Source organism: Chiloscyllium punctatum, chromosome 18, assembly GCF_047496795.1.
Source record: "Chiloscyllium punctatum isolate Juve2018m chromosome 18, sChiPun1.3, whole genome shotgun sequence".
NCBI classification, from domain to species: Eukaryota; Metazoa; Chordata; class Chondrichthyes; order Orectolobiformes; family Hemiscylliidae; genus Chiloscyllium; species Chiloscyllium punctatum.
Window position 1 is genome coordinate 41,744,001 of NC_092756.1, and position 9,418 is coordinate 41,753,418.

The following is a 9,418-nucleotide window of genomic DNA, read 5'->3' on the forward strand; positions in this document are numbered from 1 at the left end:
CTTTTCCCTCACGCCTGTGCTTTCTAGTTTTGGACTCACCTAAACAGGAATAAGACCCTGGCTGTTTACCCTATCCATGCCCCTAACGATTTTATCAACCTCTATGGTCACCTCTCAGCATCCGATTCTCCAGTGAAAACAGCCTCAGTCTATTCAGCCTCTCCCTATAGCTCAATCCCTCAACCCTGGCAACATCTTTGCATCTTTTCTGAATCCTTTCAAGTTTCACAATATCATTCCAATAGCGGGGAGATCAGGACTGAAAGCAGAATTCCAGAAGTGGCTGAATGAATGTCCTGTACAGCCGCAAAATGATGTCACAACTCCTGTACTCAATGCACAGACCAATAAAGGCAAGTACACCAAACACTTTCTTCACTACCCTGCCTATCTATGATTCCACTTTCAAGGAACTATGAACCTGCACGCCAAGATCTCTTTGTTCAGCAACACTCCCCAGGACCTTCCCATTAAGTGTAGAAGTCTTGCCCTGATTTGCTTTTCCAAAATGCAGAACCTCACATTTATCTAAATTAAACTGCATCTGCCACTCCTCAGCCCATTTGATCAGAATCTCATTGTACAGTCAGGTAACTTTGCTGTCCACTGCACCTCCAATTTTGGTGTCTATTGTAAACCTACTAACCATAGCTCCTATATTCACATAGAAATCATTTATATAAATGGCAAAAAGCAGTGGACCCACTACCCAGCCTGACAGCATATTGCTCATCACAGGCTTCCAGTCCAAAAAGTACCCTCCACTATGAGACTGACTGCTCAGCAAGGTTAGAGCTCTTGGAATACAGGGAGAACTAACCATTTGGATACAGAACTGGCTCAAAGACAGAAGAGGGTGTTGGAGGGTTGCTTTTCAAACTGGAGGCCTGTGACAACTGGAGTGTTACAAGGTTCAGTGCTGGATCCACTACCTTTCGTCATTTATATCAATGACTTGGATGTGAACATAGGAGGTTTAGTCAGTGAGATGACACCAAAACTGGAGGTGTAGTGGACAGTGAAAAAGGTTACCTCAGAGTACAATGGGATCTTGATCAGATGGGTGAATGGCTGAGGAGTGGCATTTTGGGAAAGCAAATCTTAGCAGGACATATACACTTAATGGTAAGGTCCTGGTGAGTGTTACTGAACAAAGAGACCTTGGAGTGCAGGTAGATAGGATAGTGAAGGCGGCATTTGGTATGCTTTCCTTTATTGGACAAAGTATTGAGTACAGGAGTTGTGAGGTCATGTTGTGGCTGTACAGGACATTGGTTAGGCCACTTTTGGAACGTTGCGTACAAATATGGTCTCCCTCCTATTGGAAGGATTTTGTGAAACTTGAAAGGGTTCAGGAAAGATTTACAAGAACATTGCCAGGATTGGAGGATTTCAGCTCGGCTGGGGGTTGAATAGATTTGGGCAGTTTTCCCTGCAGCGTTGGAGGCTGAGAGGTGATCTTATCGATGCATATCAAAACATGAGGTGCATGGATAGGATAAATAGACAACGTCTTTTCCCTGGCGTGGGGGATCCCAGCACTAGTGGGCATAGGTTTATGGTACGAGGGGAAAGACTTTAAAGAGACTTGAGAGACAACGTTTTCACACAGAGGGTGGTACGTATATGGAATGAGCTGCCAGAGGAAGTGGTGGAGGCCATTACAATTGCAACATTTAAAAGGCATCTTCATGTGTATATGAATAGGAAGGATATGGGCCGGGTGCTGACAGGGGGGACTAGATTGCGTTAGGATATCTGATCAGCATGTACTGGTTGGACCGACGGGTCTCTGTTTCTGTGCTGTCCATCTATGACTCTTTGACCTTCCAGCCAATTCCGTATTCAAACAGCTAGTTCCGCCAGAACTCTATGGTGTTGAACCTGCTAACCAGTGTGTTATGTGAAACCTTGTGTCTTTCCAAAGTCCAAGTTACTGATTTCAATGCACAAAGCCATGCTGACTCTCCCTAATCATTTCTTGCTTTTCCAATGACATGTAAATCCTGTCCCGGAGAATCCCTTCCAACAACTTCTCTGCCACTGACTTCAGGCTCACCGGTCTATAGTTCCCTGGCTTTTCCTTACCACCTTTCTCAAATAATGGCACCCATCTTCCAGCACCTCACCTGTGGCGATCGATGATACAAATATCACAGCGAGAGGCCCAGCAAAAGCTTCCCTAGTTACCCACAAAGTTCTGGGATACACCTGATCAGATTCAGGGATTTATCCACCTTTATGCATTTTAAGACATCCAGTACCTCCTCCTCTATAATATGTACATTTGCCAAGTTATCACTATTTATTTCTCCAACTTCTCTAACTTTCATATCCCCTTTCAATAAAATCTGACATGAAATACTTACAGGATCTCTCCCACCTCCTGCTGTTCCATAGACAGTCTTGTTGATTTTTGAGGGTCGCTATTCTCTGCCTAGTTATTCTTTGTCTTTAGTGTATTTGTGGAATCTCTTTGGATTCTCCATAAACCTCTTTCCCAAAGCTATCTCATGTCACCTTTTCTGCCTCCTGCTTTCCCGCACGTATACTCCTACTGCCCTTATAGTCCCCTAGGGATTCACTCAAACCCAGTGCTCTGTACCTGCCATATCCTTCCTTCATTTTCTTGACCAGAGCCTCAATTTCTCAGGTCATGCAGCATTCTCGACACCTCCCAGCCTTGGCCTTAACAGGAACATACTGTCTGTGTACTCTCATTGTCGCAGGCCTATGGAGGCAATGGCAGATGAGGACAGAGAAACAATCATTATCAGTAAAGAGGTAGTGTTGGGAAAACTAACAACTCATCCTTACCTCTATAATTCCTCTCTAGCCTCAGAACTATCACTCTCTCTGCATCAAAGACATCTCAAAATCACTGCAACATCCTCCAATCTCTAATCTCCTCCAGTCTCAACACACTTTCTATCTCTAATCTTGTCCACCCTCTCAAATCTCTGTGATGTGCCTTTCTTTAATTCCAGCCTTCAGGATAACCCATTTTTATTTCAGATTCCTGCACCCAGAGCTCCACAATGTCCCGCTTTACCTCTGTCACATTTTCCTCCAAAAAACATTAATCAATTCCGTATCATCTATTCTAATATCACCTTCTCTGACCTGGTTTCTATTGTGGCTTGTCATATTCCTATATTACGCATCTGTGGTCTACATGACAGAAAATGGTTTTGTGGTCCATTGGGTTTATGCTGTAAAGAAATCTCCCAGCTAACTATTTTAATCCCATTTTCCAGCACAGAGCCCATAGACCTGTCAGCCTTGGCCTTGCAAGTGTGTTCCTAAATAGATTTTAAATGCCTTCGGGATTTCTGTCTCTCACTCTCTTCCAGACAGTGAGGTTTAGTGCAACTGTTGCTCTATGACATCACCCACAGGGTTCAGAGCAGCTGGGTCTGTGTGAACCACAGATCGCCCACACATTGTGAAGGGTGGCAGGGTCCCTGAGACGGGGCACAGGAGATTTACCAGGATGGTTCAAGGAATGGGGGATTTTAGTTGCAGAATTTATGGGGCTTTTTTAACATTAATTGTTCATGTGACATGTGTGTTGCTAATACATATCAAGAACAACCATCCGCAATTAATGGACTCTCCTTTTCAACCTATCCCCTTGCATGTGCTGTGGTCATATTCAGGTTAACCACTACTAGACACCTCTCTCTAATGAGAGAGCAGTCGTATGGTCGGGAAGGACAATGCTGATTTGATCTTTCACACAGTGATGCCACTGTGCCTCGAGGGTGGGGAAAGGGAATGCTGAAGGTGGTGGATGGGAAACCACTCAGGTACAGTGCTTTATCCCGGAGGATGTTCACTTTCATTAATATTGTTTTGGGGGGGGGGGGGGGTGCACTGATGCAGGCAAGTGGAGAATGTTCCAACACAATCCTGATGTGTACCTTATAGAGAGCAAACAGTCATTGTGGAATCAGGGGTTTGGAAAAACTGAGAGTATTCTCCTTGTAGCAAAGGAAATTTGGGGAGCTGTGACAAAGCGGTTTACAGAAGTTACATGTTGTAATAATAAACCTTAGACCCATCAGCTCGTTATACAAGGATTACAGGACACAGGTTGAAGATTTGGGAAGATCTATTGAGTGGATGGTTTGATTCAAAGGAGAATTTTTATTCAGCAAATGGTATTGATCTGGAACACAATACTCTCACACAATATGAATATCCAGGTCCTGATGTATTGAGTAATTCTGTCAGAGTTTGGCGTTACAATGACTCAGATTACCATCTGAATAGCTGCCTGTATTACAAGTTTATAAAATCCGTCACGGTCAGTTCAAGTTTGAAACTCATACAATCCCCTCCTCCTGGGCCAGGATGACTGTACACATTACCCCTGGTGGAGGTTAGCAGGCACTTCAAGGGCAAATCTATGTGGGTTTCTATGAGTTTCCACCTTGGGACTTCATGTGACTGAACATGGGACAGAATGATCCAAGATTCAGTGAGATATGGAGAGCAGGATTTGCTTCCTTTTCTTTCCTTCCATTCTGCCGCTGTGTCTCCTCAATAAGACATGGGGTGTGAAAGGCTCATGCAGCTTGATGGGCAAGATGTCTCTATTCTGACCAATGGGCAACAAGCTCCTCCCAGTCATTAAACAGAGTATCCCTGAAAGATAGCAACTGCGCATGCTTCCCACTGCCTAGTGCTCCCAGTACATGTTTCGAATAATGAGGGGGAAAATCTCCTAGAAAAGGCACAACAGGAAAGTTCCAAAAGGATTATAAACAGTTTACAGAGAGATATTCACAGGAAACGTGGGCAACAAGTTGGCAAATAGAGTATAACTTGGGATAAACTGTAGAAAGCTGCACCACAAAGGGACTGGGGGAAAATGAGCAAGAAACACAGAAAGCGAGCACACAGTTACAACATGGAATCAGGAAGGGGAATGGAATGCTGTCCCTTATTTCAAAGAGTTTGCAATATAAGAGTTTGGAATGTATACCTTAGGGGAACTAAACAAATGGCAAATGAGACCACATCTGGAGTAACGTGAACAGATTTGGTCACTTTAGTTCATGAAATGGAGCAGTTTATTGGAGGCATTTCAAAGATAATCCATTGGGATGATCCCTGTTTTGAAGGGATTATCCTGTAAGCAAAGGCTGAATAAGTTGGGAATCCACTCACTGCACTTTGGAAGAATGAGAGGTGATCTCTTTGAAACATACAGGATTCTGTCAAGGTTTGACAGGGTAAATATGGACAGGATGTGTCCCATTACAGGTGAGTCTTGAACCAGATTCTGGGTCAGTCTCGGAATCAAGGATTCTGTTTCAGATTTGTCAAGTTAAAGGCAACACTGACACAGGTTAGGGTTTCAGTAACAATGGAGCTGGAGTGAGGAGGAGATAAGCAACGTTTTAGAGATTGGAATTCCTGGTGTTTGTGATTGTGTCGATGTCTGATCAGAAGGTCACCTTGGGGTCAGATATGAGAGCAATATTGTGAAGAGTGTAGTTCTGCCTCAGACACTCCCCAGTGAGAGGGAGGGACACAGCAGTGAGGAAAATGAATTTGGAATAGCAACTGAAGGCAATGGGTTTAACAATTACAGTGTTTCATTGGAGTGAATTGCAGCTAATTGAAGCGTGGTAAGCAGTTTGATAACTGAGTAATAGTGGAGTAATGGAGAGGGATGATGGGGAGGGAGAGCTGAGCATTGTCAGTGTACATGTGAAATCTAACACGGTGCTTTTGGGCGATGTTACCTCCTGGCAGTATGTAGGTGAGAAACAGGAGGGACCAAGGATAGATCCTGGAGGGACACCAAATACAATGAACTCAGAAAGGAAAGGGAGAGTGGAGATGGAGCAGGATTTTCCAATGATGGTGAGGTCAAATATTAGGTTTTAGCAGAATGGGAGAGAAGGACATAACCAGAAAAAACAGACAGACGGATCATGGAACAATATCTGTGAATTGCTTGGGGGGGGGGGCGGGGGGGGGTGTGGAAAGAGTGGTGACAAGCAGGACGATGAGAGAGAGATGTGGAATGTCCATGATACTAGGGTAAATGGTCAAGAAGACCTCTAATAAGGATTGACAAGGGACTCTGGGAAATGCAAGTTTTGGACTAAAATGAGGAGCACCGTTGTGAGGCAGTTTGGCTCGGTGGGCTAGTGGAGAGGGAGGAAAGAAGCAGAGGCAGCTGATCGGATTGTCTCAATGTTATGGACAGAGAAACTCCATGTGCTCCTCACTCTTGTTGTTGGAGGGGAGGATGGAGGAGACAGGATAATGGACAGTGTTTTTATTTCCAAAACAATAAACAAAACCTGTGATAGTGATTCGGAAAATAAGTGAACAAACCTGTCGTAATTATCATTTATCAAGAATATTAAAATATACAACTGAAGTTCAGGTTTGAATCCCAAATCGGTAGAGGGTGGCTCTGAATTCAAGAAAAAAATAACTGGAATGAAGAATCTACTGTTTGCCATGGAACCATTGGGGATGTGTTTCTGCCATTGACAATGTCCTTGAGGGAAAGAAACCCGACAGTGGCCCATCAAGTCACTCATTGTATTAATCACTGCACAGTCTCAACAAAGGAATGAAACTGGATGGACCACATTACATCTACGAATGCACTAGCAAATACAACCACACAGTCAGCCCTCTTGACCCTGCAATTTCTGCCTCACTGTGGGCCAACAACAGCAGCAGAACTGCACTCCAGCCCAATCTGAAATCTCATGGCCTGATATCCCCCACTTAACCATTAACATCAAGCCAGGGGAATCAACCCTGGTTCAATGGTGAATGCAGGAGGGCATTTAAGGAACAGTACAAGGCATACCTAAAAATGAGGTGCCAACCTGGTGTAGCTACCAAACCTGCATGCCAAACAGTACAAGCAACACCAAATAGAACTAAGTGATCCCATAACCAATAGATTAGATCGGAGTTCTGCCACACCAAGTCAAGAATAGTGATGGACAATTAAACAACTCACTGGAGGAAGCATCACAGATATCCACACCCTTACCGATGGAGGGGTCTCACACATTCATGCAACAGATAAGAGGACAGCATTAGCAGCGATTTTCAGTCGGCAGTGCCAAGTGGATGAGCCTTCTCCATTGGTCCCTCACATCACAGATATGAATCGACTTGGTTGAAAACTGATTTCCAATCAGATCACGAAATGGATAAGCAATGTAAAGGTATGGGCCCTGCCAATATTCTGGCAATTATACTGTTGGCTGTGCTCCAGAACCTGCTGACCAACAAGGCAAATACTGCTCCAGCACTGTCACCTACCGACTTTGTGGAACATTGCTCAGGGATGTTCCAACACAACAACACAGGGCAGATCCAACTCAGCCAATTCCCCTCCATCAGTCCACACTCACTCAGCAGTGAAGTGATGGAAGGTGTCATCAACAGTGCCGTCACACAGCTGCTCAGCAATAACCTGCTCAGCGATGCCCAGTTTGGGTTCTGCCAGAGCCACTCAGTTCCTGAGCTTGTTACAGACTTGATTCACAAACTGACAAACAGCTGAATGAGGTGAGGATTACAGGCCAGACCCCCTCCAAGTCCACTATTTCGACTTCAGTCATATCACCTGACCTCACCACAGTCTCAGCTCATTTGCTGAAACTCTCATTCATTCCTTTTGTTAACTCTAGATTTCATTATCTAAACCCACTCCTGGCCAGCATCCCACATTCACCCTCCCGATAATATCAAGAATATTGAAAACTCTACTGCCGAAGTGCTCACTTGTACCAAAACTTGCTGATCAATCAAAAGACTCCCATTTGTAAGCAACAACAATTTACTTTCACACCTTTGAATTAATTCCTGGCTGTAATCATTCCTATCTCCCTGCACCACACACCCTTTCATATCTCAATAACTCATTTTAGTCCAGACTCTCAATGATGTGTTTATTTTTGAGTTTTCCTGTGTGAATGTTTCTACAGACTCCAAGGGAACATGGTCTGGAATCCCCAGTCTAACTCTCTAAGATCTACTTTTTAACTTTAAGACATTCTTGAAAAACTGCTTATTTGGCAATGGTTTTGGTCACTGCACACAATATTCTCCATCTGTAGCCTTATGTCAAAACTTCTCAATAATATTTTTGTGAAATTAAAACCATGATGATTTGTACAGATATCTTCTACTCTTCAATATCGCTGAGTGAATAATCTGTAACGTCTCTTACCCAACCACGTTGTGGGAGCACCTTCACCATACAAACTGCAGCAGTACAAGGAAGTCAAACATCACCCTCTCCACAGGCAACAAGGCTTTGGCATTGATCGCTGGTTTCTGTGGAAGGAGAAATACACAGTTGATGTTTCAGGGAGTGCAATATGAATTACAGGGAATGAAAATGGTGCAGAGTTTGACTGTCAGAAATTGAAGGAAAATGCACTTGCTTATTGGAAAAAATAATTCTTGAATGTCAAAGATATTGTGGAAAAAATAACCTGATAATGGAACATCATACGGTCAGGAGCCGGGCAGCAGTGGACAATTCATTTACATTCCTGAAGAAGGGCTTATGCCGAAACGTTGATACTCCTGCTCCTCGGATGCTGCCTGGCCTGCTGTGTTTTTCCAACTCTACATTTTTCGATTCATTTACAAAACAGCTGTGAAAGTAATTGTAAAATACTATACAGACCAAAAATATACCCATGAGAGACTGAGGAAGGTAGATAATGAACAAGTGGACATCAGAGAAACCAGAGGTGAACCAGAACAGAGTTCACTTTTATGATCCCACAGTCAAAGATGTCGAGCACAGAAATAGACTTCTTCGGTCCAACCTATGCCAACCAGATATCCTAAACTAATCTTCCTAAATTAAATCCTTTTTGCCACTCCTCAGCCCATTGGCCCATCTGATCAATATCCCACTGTACTCTGAGATAACCTTCTTCATTGTCCACAATACCTCCAAGTTTGTGTCACCTGCAAAATTATTAACTTTCCGGCCTCTATTCATATCCAAATCATTTAAACGAATGACGAAACAAATCCAGAAAAAAGTCAATTTCTCTGGGTTGGAATGTGCTCTGTGTAAATCCTGCCCTATGACTCTTTTTACCAGGGAAGGCTGCACAGACATCCCTCTGAACTTTGCCCCCTACAAAGCTGGCGGCCGCGCACGTGTCCAGTGAATCTTTGCCCCGAATAAAGATGGCGGCGCTCACTCGGACCGATTACTCAACGAGGCATTTTCCCATTTGCTGCAAAAACGGAACTGTAAGTTTCAAATTTGTATTTTCCGATATGCAGCAAATGATTGTAAAACCTCTCAGACCATACCAACACCATTTCCCTCCCGCTTCTTGCTGTTTATTTCTTTCCTTACCGACAACACTCCGCGCCGACCGCGAGGGTGATCACG

At 43.8% G+C, this 9,418-nt stretch overlaps 1 long non-coding RNA gene across 1 annotated transcript; it reads right to left on the minus strand.

The window, feature by feature from the left end:
• Nucleotides 1-2,610: 2,610 nt before the first annotated feature.
• On the minus strand, nucleotides 2,611-8,559 carry LOC140488931 (uncharacterized). Its single transcript, XR_011963066.1, has 3 exons — nucleotides 8,493-8,559; nucleotides 8,225-8,331; nucleotides 2,611-2,731 (listed from the first exon to the last, which is right to left on the minus strand). It is a non-coding gene; the product is annotated as an uncharacterized lncRNA (long non-coding RNA).
• Nucleotides 8,560-9,418: the final 859 nt, after the last annotated feature.